This window comes from Delphinapterus leucas, chromosome 18, assembly GCF_059928025.1.
Source record: "Delphinapterus leucas isolate spDelLeu-1000000601 "Yukka" chromosome 18, BTC_Dleu_Yukka2, whole genome shotgun sequence".
NCBI classification, from domain to species: Eukaryota; Metazoa; Chordata; class Mammalia; order Artiodactyla; family Monodontidae; genus Delphinapterus; species Delphinapterus leucas.
The window spans coordinates 25,454,754-25,469,279 of NC_143146.1; positions in this window are offsets into that span (position 1 = coordinate 25,454,754).

A 14,526-nucleotide genomic window follows, 5' to 3' on the forward strand; every position below is an offset into this window, starting at 1 on the left:
AATTTCTTTTTCTTGTCTGTGTGTAAGACTTCCAATACTATGTTAAATAGAAGTTGTGAGAGTGAGCATCCTTATCTTGCTCCTGATTTTAGAGGAAAAGTTTTAAGCTTTTCATCATTGTGTATTATGTTAGCTGTGGGTTTGACATAAGTAGCCTTTATCATGTTGAGATATGTTCACTCTGTATCCACTTTAATGAGAGTTTTTATCATGAATCATTGTTGAATTTTATCAAAAGCTTTCTGTCCATCTGTTGAGATGATCATGTGATTTTTATCCTTCCTTTTCTTAATGTGTTATATCACATTGATTTATTTATGGATATTGAGCCATCCTTGCATCCCTGGAATAAATCCCACTTGACCATGGAGTATGATCGTTTTTATGTATTTTTGAATTTGGTGTGCTAATATTATGTTTAGGATTTTTACATCTATATTCAACAGAGATATTGGCCTGTAATTTTCTTTTTTTTGTAGTGTCTTTGCCTGTTTTTTTATTCAGAGTAATGGTGGTCTCATAGAATGAGTTTGGGAGTATTCCCTTGCTTTAATTTTTTGGAATATTTTGAGAAGGATTGGTGTTAGCTCTTCTTTATATGTTTGGTAGAATTCCCCTGTGAAGCTGTCCAGTTCAGGACTTTTGGTTACTGGGAGTCTTTCTGGTTTTTTGTTTTACAATTTCAATTTCACTACTAGTAATCTGTTCTGACTTTCTATTTCTTCCTGATTCAGTCTTGGAAGATTGTATGTTTTTAGAAATTTATCCATTTCTTCTAGATTATCTAATTTGCTGACATATAACTTCTAATATTCTCTTATGACATTTTGTATCTCTGTGATATCAATTGTTATTTCTCCTCTTTTATTTCTTATCTGGTGTATTTGGGTTTACCTCTATTTTTTTTCTTGATGAGCCTCACTAAAGGCTTATCAGTTTTGTTTATCTTTTCAAAAACCCATCTCTTGGTTTCATTGGTCTTTTCTATTTTTTTGTCTCTATTTCACTTATTTTCTCTCTCATTTTTATTATCTCCTTCCTTCTTCTGACTTTAGGCTTGGTTTGTTCTACTTTTTCTAATTCCTTTAGATGGTAGGTTAAGTTGTTTATTTAAGATTTTTCTTGTTTCTTAAGGTACACCTATAAACCTCACTCTTAGAACTGCTTTTGTTGGGTCCCATAGAGTTTGAAAAATTGTGTTTTTATTTTCATTTGTCTTAAGGTATTTTCTGAATTCTTCCTTGATTTCTTCATTGACCTTTTGGTTTTTCATTCATATGTTGTTTAGTTTCCATGTATTTGTGAAAACCAAATTATTCTTATACAGTTAATTTTGATGCAATGTTTCTTTAGTTTAATTCTTATTAGTATCTCAAATATACATGTTTCATGTACATAGCACTTGTAAGAAAAGATTTTAAAAAGTTTTATTCAGCATATGGAATTCAGGAAATATATTTTAACAACCCATTCATTATACATTTGCATGTGAAAAGATTTTTTAAAAAAGCGACTAATGGAAGAAAATTGAGATGCGAAACCTTTTAAAGTAAAGTGGATTTTTGACAGAAATGATTATCAGAGACACTGGTCTTTATATATCTCAGAGTAGCAGGACAGGTGTGGGGGAAAGGGACAGAGGAAATGATGATAGTTCAACATGAACAAAAATACAAGACAAAATAAGCACTGATGAAAGTGTTATCACATTCATCACATCACATCAGTCTACAAAATTGACTATAAAGCTGACCTCTGGCAAAGAAAGGGAGGAAGTTTTCTTGCTTGACCCTCAAGGACAGTGGCCAACTGAGAAAATTATTCAGCAAGCAAACTACATTATTTTTAGTAAGGTGAATGATGATGATACCTGAGACACACATACACACACACACACACACACACACACACACACAAAGTGAGCTTATACTGATTAGATTCTTTCAAGGTTTCTAAGTTTTATGTTTCAAAATCTCTATGCTTTTCATCATATTATTTCTTCAAATAGAGACAGAGGGTCATTGTATGGGCTCCAAAAGCATCCACTGTGCTTTGTGTAATGAAATGTGTCCCTGTGTCCTTGTCTTTTCCACAGGGCTTAAATGTAGAAACTAGTTTATTCATAATCCTTGTTGCAGCACCTTCATAGTTATAGGAAGTGAAAAAAGTCATAAGTGGTAATAAGATGTTTATTTCTAGTTTTTGTTATTAATGCGTTGTGGTATGTTCTGTCACAGCCTGAATTTAGCCAGTAATTCCGGAATTTCTTAAAGTTACCCCTGTGTTATATTAGCTGATCTCTTTAAAATAAATATTTTATTATTGCTTTAGAAACAGCTCCACACAATCTTTGATGAGTATTTATGATCACAGATGTATTATTATATTTATATTTGAGAACTGGACCCATCAAGTTATAAGAGAGGTGTGTTAAAATGTGCTCATTATCAATGAAATTCTAACAATTTCTTCTTAAGCTTCTAAAAATCTGCATTTTATCTGCTATAGTACTATTTTATACTTGATTTTATCATTATCATTTTGTTTATACTCAAAGTGAAAATACAGCATCTTCTTTGGCCAGGTTAATATCTTGCTCTACCTTTCATTTAGTATCTGTTACGAAGCATCTTTCGGTTTGCATTTAACTGTTACGGTCATCCCAACCCCAACTCCATTGCCACTTTTAAATATTCTGAACTGATTTGTTCTACATCTGTCTTCTATATACAGTCTGTATGTGGATATTAATTTTTGACTTGATGTGATGATATTAATTTGATGTCTAAAGAGTGTATCGAGTTTAATGTAAAAGTCTCAGATTTATTGAAAATTGCATTCCTGCCCCAAGCCATAGCAGTGCCATTGCAGCAGTCACTTTATTGTAAATGAGTGATCATATATATATATATTAGGTTTTCTCCGTTCTTTTACACATGCACATTTATTCCTACACTGAATATCATAGTGCTTTAATCACTGAAGCTTTACAAAAAGTCTTCGTATCAAGCATCTTAAGTCTTTAGCTTTCCCTCAAATTATTTTGGCTTTTCTTAACCATTTTCATTTTTATATAAATTCTAGCCAATGTTGAAAAATATGATTTTGATAGGATTTTCTTCAAATCAATAGATCACTTGAGGAAGCTTTGTCAAATAGAGTTTTCAGTCCAGGAACATAGTATATTCATCCTTTATTTCTATCTTTAAATTCTTTTAATGGTGTTTTATAGTTTTCCATGTGAATAGCATCGTATTAGATCTGTGTAAAGATATTTACATCTCTTGTAAGATTAATTACAGTTCTGATGCCATGGTCAATAGTTTAATTCATTTTCTAGAAATTTGGTGCTAATTTATGGAAATACAATTAATTTTGCATATTAATTTTTATTCTAATGATTGGTAAATTTATTTTAAATTCTTATACATTATCTCTAATGTCCTTTGGAAATTTTCAATAAATATGGAAACTTTAATTTATTCAATTTCAATACTTAAATTTTTCTTCATTTGCTGGCCTAACTGCACTAACTGTACTGTCACAGACTTTCAGACCATTGTTGAATAAAAATGGTGGTAGTGAACATGCTTGTCTCATTGTTCTCAGAGGGAAAGTTTGCTGTTTTAAATGATTGATGATATTTTGCTGAACTGTCTTATAATTTATCAGATTGAAAAAATTCCATTTTATTCCTAGTATTCTGGGAGATTTAATTGTAAATAAAACATGAGTTTTGCCAGATGTTACTTTCACATCTATTGATAGAATTGCAAAAAATTTCTCCATTATTCTGTAGGTGTGTTGAAATGTGTTGATTTTTAAGCATTAAGTTAAAAACGAATATCTGGAATAACCAAACTTAGTCTTGAGATATTATCCTTTTTATGTCTTAATTTAATTTACTAATATTTTCTTTAGTCATATGTGCATCTTTATTCAAGTGAAAGGCCAAGGTATAATTTTCCTTTTTTGTGATGTTTTTGTCAAGTTTTAGTTATGATTATGCTTACCTTATAAAGGAAGTGGTGAGATCCTTTCTATTTTACTTATTTGTTTTCTAGGGCATTTGCATAAGACTGGTGTTATTTTTTTCTTAAATGTTTGTCAGTGTAGCTGGTTAAACCATCTGTGTTTGGACTTTTTATGGAGACATTTCAAATTACTGGCTAAAGTTCTGAAATATAGGACTATTCCTGTTTTCCATTTTTACTTCTGTCAGTTTTAGTATGTTGGCCTTATTCTGCAGTTCAGAGTTTTGCTGAACAAATCCTGGTGACCTTGGAACTCCAGAACACCAGCCCATGGCCCCTAGTCCAAACAAAATTTCATATGCCCATACTGCCATTTGCCTTTTATGAGTGAATTTAAAAGATGATTTACATGTTTTATGTGTGCGTTAAAAACAACAAAAGGCAATTTACCTAAAGGAAAAGTCAGAAAGGAAAATATAGAAAACTCACCATAGTAAATTTTACTTTTCTCTGTGCTATCACTAAAGTCAGCTTGCCTTGATTATATGGTGTTATATTTAAACAGTTGTTTTTGTGTTCTTTATCCAGCTTTGGTAGTTAATTTCAGTAGGAGATTAGGAAGGTAAAAGTTACTCAAACAAGGCTGGAATTTAAAGTTCCCAAATTGGTTTTAATGTATTGTTCTTCTGATGAAGGCTTCTATTCCTGTTATTTTCTATTCTTATAACTCATAAATATTTATGGCTATCAACATGATAAATCTTCTTTGCAATAGCAATTAAATGCATTGCTTATTTTTAAAACCTTTATCCAAGATCTTCTTTTTCAGAGTCCAAGAAGTAGAAACAATAAATTAAACACTTTCAGTCTGCTCTTAGTTTAGCATCCTGCCAACATCAACAAATGGCTTCAGAACTAGCTCTATCAATATATACACACCCCATTAAAATTCTCTCCTTCTCACCCATATTTTTCAACATGTCTGAGAACTCTACGCACTATGAATTTTTATGAACAGGGGAGACAGCACTAGTTACTGAGTTTAGTGTACAAAAGAATGGAACATAGAATACTATCAACAATTGACATCTCCCTGATGCCAAATCACTACTCACCTATTGTGGTTCCATGACCTGTGACTTATTCCTCAAAATGTACATGTCTAGTGATATCTGGGATATTAATAGATCTTTTGAATCATGACTTTTCAGTGTTTGGGGGATATTTTTTGTTACTATTTGGATGATTCTTTTTTTTTTCTTTTTTTGGCTGTGCTGCACAGCATGTGGGAATCTTAATTCCCTGACCAGGGATCAAACCAGTGCCCCTGCAGTGGAAGCACGAAGTCTTAACCACTGGACCACCAGGGAAGTCCCTGGATAGCACTTTTTTTTTAATGATGGATAATTTGAAGGTCAATTTGAACTGAAAGCATCATTAAAGCAGGCAAAGTAAAAACTGTAGCAACCTTCCCTCTCCACTTGACATTCATATCCTTATAATGTTCACTAGCCATTACTCTCCTAACTCCTGACTGCTAGAGGGCAATATGCTCATGACTGGGCAATCGCCTCCAAGTCTTGTATATTCAATGCATGAAATTTTCTCTAATGCATTGAAAGTTAATGTTATGAATAGAAACATTTCTCTGGACGGAGCTTTATGGCCACGTGCTAAGTTATGTCTGCTTTATGAAATAGTTGAAAACAAATGGTACATGTACTTATCCTTGAAATCTAAGTTTAAAATGCCATCATACCTCCTCACTGAGCATTTTCCTCACACTATCTCTAACAGAGACTACATTAATCTCTCTCATTTTCAATGCACCATAGCAGAACACATTTATTGTAGACAGTTGTAAATATGTAGTTTCTTTTATTGGAAAAGTTGTTAATGCATAGTTTCTTCTATTGGAAAAGTAACCATTTTTATTCATCCTTATACTCAATAATGTTAGAAAAAGTAGAGCCTCAGAGTTAAAACAGAGGGAATCAATGAATGCAAGTTCTAGTCATAAAGTTATTAATTTACTCATGAAATATCTTTTCTACTGTTTTTAAAAAGGTATTTGTACTTTCCTCAAAATAACTGACCCAAACATTTGACGATAAAACTCTCTGAATACATAACTTCTAGCTAACAATATAGTGGGGTAATTCTCTGTGGTAAATGAGGTTTTTAATATAAAATTTAGATTGTCAACAGTAATCCCATTCAGTATGGAATGTAAGTTTAGATATTTCCAAAAATGTTACTGGACAACTGAACTCAAATAGAATCAGCATAACTAGAAAATGCAAATCACATCAAAAGCATTAATCAGAACATTAAAAAAATTCATAGACAACATTTCAAAGAAACCTGAAATTACTTTGTTAGATTTATAGAAGGGGATAATTACAAGGAGATGATCATTGGCTGGTCAAAAATAGTTCAGAGATAACATATTTAAAAAGCAGATGAGTTTGTTTTGAAACATGTAACTGAGCACAATTGAATAAGCAAGTAGACTCCCATTTGCTGAATCAGAATTTTTATTAGAATAGAAATCTTCAGTTATTTTTCCAATCTTCAGTTTTACTTTTACTAGTGATCTAAGAAAAAAATAGCTCTTTGGAGTATTATAGAAAGGACAATATAATCAATATAAATGCATATAAAAATAAAAATAAAATTAATATTTTTTCAGAGTCATTTCCAAATATTTATTTGGGATTCATACATGTTATGGGCATTTAATGAAACCCATATTACAAATCTTTGGGATTTAAGTATTCTTACATCAATGGCAAGATTTGTATTAAAGAATACCGTGCTATCTCTCCTTCTATAGACTTTTATATTCGCTAATTATTTTGTTCAAATAATGAAATGATTTGGAGTCCACCAAGCTTCATTGCAACATTTAAATTAACATATTTGCTTTCATTAGCAATATCATTTATATATTTTACTTGGCTGTTTCATTTGAAACTCGATTGATGAAAAGGCAGTCATTTGGTCAGTCAACAAAGCATTTATTAATTACCTATCATATGCCAGGCGTTGTTCCCAGAACTGAGACCACCAAGTAGAAAAATAAAGATCCTTGACCTCAAATAAATTACATTTGGTTGAGAAGGATAGGCGTTATTTGATGTAGTAATTATCTTAATTCTTTATTTTTCTTCCTATGTCTAGAATACTGAGTATGCCTAAAATTTGCAATGATGAAGAAAATTAGCAGTTGAAATAATAAAATGTATATCACATTTGATTACTATGTGGCTATATCTCCTTTTGATTTTTAAACATGATTCATTTATTTAAGATAAATGTAAAAATAAACACAGGTAAAATAATAAACTCATAAAAATAGAGATATCCATAATCTCTATAATCTCTACTGTTTGGATGGATATATTTATATTCCAGTCTTTATTTATTAACTGCAATTTTATATGTTTCTGAGTTTTAGAGAATTTTTCCTTGAAGCCTTGCCAAAAAATTTATATGTGAACAGTAAAGTCATTGGAATGCTGAATAAATAATTCATTTTTCTCATCAGAGAATTATAAACTTGATAAAGCAATTTGTAATTATAGTTTTACATCAAATAGCTCAATCATGTTCGAGACAAAACACATCCCTTTACAAATATTATGAAGTGAAAGTAAGGTGTGTTATGTTGATTTTTAGCAAAGTGCATAAATACTGACTGAATTACAGGCTAATTTTTGCAAATTGGTTCTGTCCTCCTGTTTATAGGAATTACTTAGAATACACATTTTAGTCTTTGTGTTAAAATACATTTTAGCTTCATCAATCATTTTTATTTGCACACATTTCATATTTTTATGGAAATTCTACTTTATTAAAATGATATCTGCTTGAAATTCCCATGAATGACTGCAAATATCTAGTAAAACTTACTCCTTTATATCTTCATGCTTGAACTCTTGAAATGCCTAAGTATAAAAACTGATTCTCATTTTTAAAGGGAGAATTCAGTCCCTCAAAGCATCATTACAAAATGAGCTGCCCATGTGATGGGACATTTAAAGATTCTGGTAGATATTTCTGAAACAGAAATTCAAGTACTTTAACTCATCAAATGCTTCTCAAAATTAAGTTTTCCAAAAAACATAGGCATTTCTCCCCTCCCCCATACATGAAATATATTTGTTCATCTAAAAAATTATCAAAAGCAAATGTATTTCCGAACTGTTCCTTGGGCAAACGTTGTTTATCCAACACTAGTTATCATTTAACCAATCCACCCATTTACTCAGCAGCATACAATGAGTAACTCAGTTCTGCCAGTAATTCTTTTGTCACCATAGCAGACACACACTTGATAAATGGTGTTGACCATTGTTAACGAAAGAAAGTGCTCTGCCTTCATGTAGCTCCCAACGCATTAAAGTGCCATTAAAAATTTACAACCATGAAATAAGTACTATAACAATGATTTGTAAAATATAGAGAAAGCAAATAGAAAAGGCAAATATCTTTGCCTAGAAAGGAGAGAAATGAAGACAAACAATAATAGTATAGTAATACATCAATTAGAGAGTGGAAGGAGATGGCATTCCAGACAAAGATAAGAACCTGTTCAACAACACTGACCTTTCAAAGAAACAGGCTATTCATGAAGTGAAAACTATTTGTGGGATGACGGTTCATATCCATACCAGTTGTAATGCAGAGTGAATGCTAACAATTTAGCACAAATTGGACAATTCTACTGTAAAATGAATGCATGTTGCATTTTAGTAATAGTATTGGATGAGTAGAAATCAGAAAGGTTTTACCTCTAAATGAAAGTCTGAGGTGTTTTGTTGGTTTATTGATCAGATATTTTCCAAAATTAACAATAAATTTCTGTTTAAAGCTATATACTTTGCAGCATATACATGATTGCCCCTTTTTGCATAAGATACTTTGATAAAATCTATTAGAAACTTTTAGCGTTTGTAAGATTTGTTTACTTACCTTTTAAAAGATACTGAATCTTTTACTCTTCCTCCCCCTTAAAAAGACAACACAAAGAGGAATGAAAGTGCAAAAGGTACAAAGTTAGGAATTGGGACATACTAGAACTGGGAACATAAGACATACCAGAAAGGAGCTTTATGTATTTGCAACTATTTCTAGCAGTTTTGGAAAGCTGATAAATTAAATGTTAATTTTAAAATATTTAAAACTATTTTACACATGGGAAACTACATACTACTAATGTTATCTTTTATTTTTTAATATTACCATATATGGACTGTTTCTATGCCATTGGTCCTGTGGGCCACTCACGAATAAAATCAATACATTCAATTTATTTTAATTCTCTGCTCTTCTAGATATTCACCAAACTCAGCAGTAATTTAAGTGGTAACACAAGAATTTACATAAAGAATTGTAATCTCCCAGGATTCATCAAACAATGAATATATTGCTTCTGTTCTATCTATTTGAATAACAGGAAGTTTAATCATTTCCAAACATTTCCATGCTCAAATACTGCTGAAAAAATCACCAAAAGTTGATTAAAGGGTTTGATTTATTCACTTACTTAACTGTCTGTTTGTTTGAAGATCCCTTGTGGTGTGAAAGGATTTATTTATTTTTTTTGGTGTATAATCATAGCCACTTCCCAGAGGTGTGAAGTTCCCTTGTGATCTCTCTGTTCCACCACCAGTTCCATAAGACCCATATCATTTCTGCTTTATCCACTACTGTCCAGGGAGAGCCTAGTATTCTATCTTATAGCATTTAGTTTCTTCAGAGAAAGTAGTCTTAGTAGAGTTCTTTGAGCCTATGGTAACACATTCCTATTCTTTTTACCACAGCTCTCTTGCCAGACAATGCTTTACTGTCTATGGCAATACATTTTCCTGATTGATATAGCTTTATGTTGTCTTAAAACCCAGTAGTGTTAATACTTCATCTTTGCTTTGCTTTGCTTTTTCAGGTTGTTTAGGCTATTTTAATTTCTTAGAATTTCCCGTGTGACCTTTAGAATCAGTTTGTCAGTTTACGCGCGCACACACGCGCGATGTCTGCTGAGCTTTAGGATTGCATTGAATCTGTCGATTTATTTGAGGCCTATTGATAGCTCAATAGTAATGAGTTTTGACATTACTCATTAACAGGGCTTATCTCTCCATTCATTTGGGTTTTATTCATGCCTTTTAAGGTATGTTTTGTACTTTTCAATATGCAGGTCTTTCACCTTATATGTTGCATTTCCCCTGAAGTACTTAATTCTGTACAATTGCATATGTTATTTGTTTCCAATTGTGCATTACTAGTGCCTAGAAATACAGATTATATTTATGTATTGATCTTTTGTCCTGTATCCTTGCTAAATTTACTCACTTCTAGTAGCTATTTTGTAGACTCTACTAAATTTTATACATGGATGATCATATTGTCTGCAAATAAAGAAAACTTTACACACGATAATTTTTATCTCTGGAAGTATGATTCGGGTCTTTTTCATATCTTTCATGTCACTACTTGACTTTTTGAACATACAGAATAATAATTACAATAACAGTTTTAATATCCTTATCCGCTAATTCTAACATTTATGTCAGTCCTGAGTCAGTTTACCATGAGAGGGATTTTCTCTTTCCTATAGGTAATGTTTTCCTGCTTCTTTGCATGCCTAATAATTTTTTATAGTATAGCAGACATTGTGAATCTTGCCTTTTGGGGCCCTTGATATTTTTGTACTCCTGTAAATATTCTTCAGCTTTGCTCTGAGATGAAGTTATGTGAAACAATTTGATCCTGTCAGGTATTTCTTTTAAGATATGTTAGGTGAGACTGGAGCACTCTCAGTCTGGAGATAATTATTCTTCACTGCTTAAGCCAAACCCTTCTGGTACTCTACCCAATGCCCCATGAACTTGAGGTTTTCCAGTCTGGCTGATAGGAACAGGCTCTACTCCTGGCCCTAGGGGAGCACCATGTACTGAAACCTTTAATCCTTTCAGAAAGTTCTTTCCTTGGTCTCTCTTGATTCACAAGCATATGTTCTGATTATATGTACCATGTACTGAAACCTACATTTAAACCTATAGCTACATGTTCATTACGACTCTACATACCACAAAGGAAATAATTGGCTCCTACTCTCATAAGTTTCCATTGATTGGCAAATATTTTTAATTTGCAGTATCTTTAGAATGAGTGAGTTTAACATATGAAATTGTCTTCCTTAAAAGTGTACTTTTTTTTTTTTTTTTTTTTTTTTTTGCGGTATGCGGGCCTCTCACTGTTGTGGCCTCTCCCGTTGCGGAGCACAGGCTCCGGACGCGCAGGCTCTGCGGCCATGGCTCACGGTCCCAGCCGCTCCGTGGCATGTGGGATCTTCCCGGACCGGGGCACGAACCCGTGTCCCCTGCATCGGCAGACGGACTGCCAACAACTGCGCCACCAGGGAAGCCCAAAAGTGTACTTTTTTTACTTTTCCTAATAAGCCCATCAAATGATGTTTATATTTTGTATTGATTTATAAATCCAATTTGCATATTAAAGGCATTAACACCTGTCAAGTATGAATCTAATATTTTTGCAGTTTGTTATTAGCATCTTGTATTTGTGATGTTTAAATATTCAGGTTTCATTTTTACATTAGAATATTAATTACTTTTTATTTACAAATTTTCCTTTCACTTTAAACTTTCAAATGATGTTACCATTCAAAAATGTTACAATATTTTAATCTATTTATTTTAATGGGTAATTATGTCTATGCAATTTGTTTTGAGATAATCAACTAATTGCCTCAGAATAATATATTGAATAATTTAAGAAATAAGGCAACTAAGAGTGATGCAGCACAGGAAATTTATCTTAGGGATTTGACCTCAGGTAGTCGTCTGAACTGGTTATTAAGTATATGTATGGCTCTTGCTTCTGCACTTGGTGCCAGGCCTAAAATCAGCAAAGCAGGCAGTTCAGAAGGGAAGAGAGCTATAAAATAGGGAAGACTAAAGACAAACTGGAACGCACAATGATGAACTGGAGCCCACTTGAATGTCTCACTACTTCCAAACCTCCAACTTTGATGAGGTTTGAGATTTGCAGGAGAAGCTGGCATCTTGTGTCATAGAGTTAACATATACCTAGCTATGAAATCAGGGCAACTAGAACAAAGCATCTGGCAGGAGCTAAATAAGCTATAGGCCCATTTGCTGCTCCAGGAGCTGACGTTCTTGTCCAAGATTAAGAGAAGGTGAAAGAGAAGATCTGGCTGATGCTCAGTGAGCTGTGGGTCTGGATGCTGCCCCACTTCAAAACAGTGAGCACATCAGCACATGCATGTGCAGTGTATATGAACAGCAACAGCACCTGATGCCTTGCACCACTGTTCTGAATGTAAACGAAAATGGGTGCTTTTAAAATTTACCTTCTAAATCTCATTGCATGCAAAATGACCCACTCTAACCCAGAACACTGCAGGGAAGGGAATTATGGGTAGTGTAGTTCTGTACTCTAAAATAAATGCTTGAGTGATATTCTGTTTTGCAACCCATAACTGGATGATCATCGTAACTTACTTTAAGGAAAGCAGTGCCGTTTGCATCAAATTTCCTAATATTTCTAGAAATTTAACCAATTCACATTATATCTTATGCCATCCTCTGTATATTGCTCAAATCTGTATTATTCTGATCATTTTTCTTCCTAGTATTTCTGTGTAGATCGGTAGTTACAGTGATATTTTGTTTTAGTAAAAGTTGATCTGAGAGCATGGGCTTGAAAATCCCCTTTATTTCAGTTATAGGCCACATAATGACTCTGAAAAACAGCTCCCCCAGACTTTGAAGGAGATATCTTTAAACCCTTCCAGCCTCTTACCTGTCATATTGAATTAATCTCCAATTTCCTTTATACATCCTTTGCTTTTTTTTTCTTTTACCTGTCACCATTCAATTTAAAATTCTTAGAAGAGCTGGTGTAACTTGTATACTATTTCCCCTCTTATGATCACCTATCAATCCATCTGTCTGATTGATATTTTTTACTTCTGTCTGTGTGCCAATCTTTCTTATGTATTCACAAACAATTTCCCTAAATCATGTCTCTGAACAAAATATTGAATAATTATTCATTCCTTTTTTGGAAATGTTTTAACTTCCTGAACTGATGTTCAAAATTTTCTGCAAATTAACTATATTTCATAATCCCTTACATTCCCATGCCAATCTCCTCTTCAAAGAGCTTTTTTGGTCTCCAGGATTTATCACTTCAGTGGAGGAAAGATGTGTAGCCCAGTTATGGATCTGCCATAGAAATACAAATTTGGCCAAGCTAACCATGGGGGGAAATGTAGTACAATTAAATATATGTGTGTGTGTGTGTGTGTGTGTGTATGTATGTATATATATAATATATATTACATGTATATGCTTTAGAAAAAGTTGGAAAATATAAAAAAATACAATAAATATATCAGGAAATATGCCTTTTATTATTCTCTTTTTGGTGGATTATGTCATCCCACAATGGAGATGGGACCCATAGTTGTAAAACTGCATTATTAGACTGATAGCCATTGTTCTCAGGGATACAATGTTCATTTGTAGCACTGGGAAATTCTGGACATTTTTGATAATATAATGAAATTACCAGCAATTAAAGATAAAAGGATTCAGGGAAAAAGATAGTCTCAGTAGTAATTACTGTAACTTTCTTTGTGTTCTAAATGTTTGGAAACCAAGATGCCAGAAAAGTTGCAAAAAGAAGAGGAATCTCAATTGTCCTGACCTGCATTTCCAGACTAATTCTTAAACACTTATCCAATCTAGGCCTAGACTCCTATCAAAGTTGACAGGTAACTGCCTTGAGGATACCTTAAACTTTTATTCAGAGTAGGAAAACATACTGATATAATTGAAAAGCCAAATCAGAGGCTTGGCCTGCAACATAAAAAATGGAAGGAGGAGGGAAAAAAAGTATTGAAAAACATGGCCAAAAGTAAAATTTAGAAAGCTGCTCCTTGGGTAACTAGTAAAGAGAAATATATTATACTAGCAGATGGCACTAAATAGGCAGTAACTTTTAATTTTCTTTTTCCTTCCCTCATTACTCAAACTGTCAACTCATATCAGAAAACCCAAATAAGATATATAAGGATAAGAAAACAAAATTTCAGAGAAGAATGAGGAAAATGTGGGCAATGGATCACTCAAATTATTTGGATATGTTTAAATTCCTGGCTCCTATAATTTCAAGACTAGAATATATTCAGCTACCTTAAGTTAATATGGACTTATCAGCAATCATTTCTTATAAGTCAGGGAAGTGTAGAGGAGGGCGCTAAGCCTGGAAATGCCAAAGTAGAGTTTTCGTGTTCAATGAGATAAAAATCATGTCTGTTTTCATAACTTTACTTCATATTTAACATATATTCCTCAACATCTGTTCCAGGCTCTGACCTAGAAAAATGGAGATAAAAAGAAGAATATGTGGGGCTGACCTAAGAAGACAGCAGATTTGTAGTGAATGTAGATTTGTGAGATTGAGAGTATAACGGAAAGAGAGTCCTCATGTAGAGATA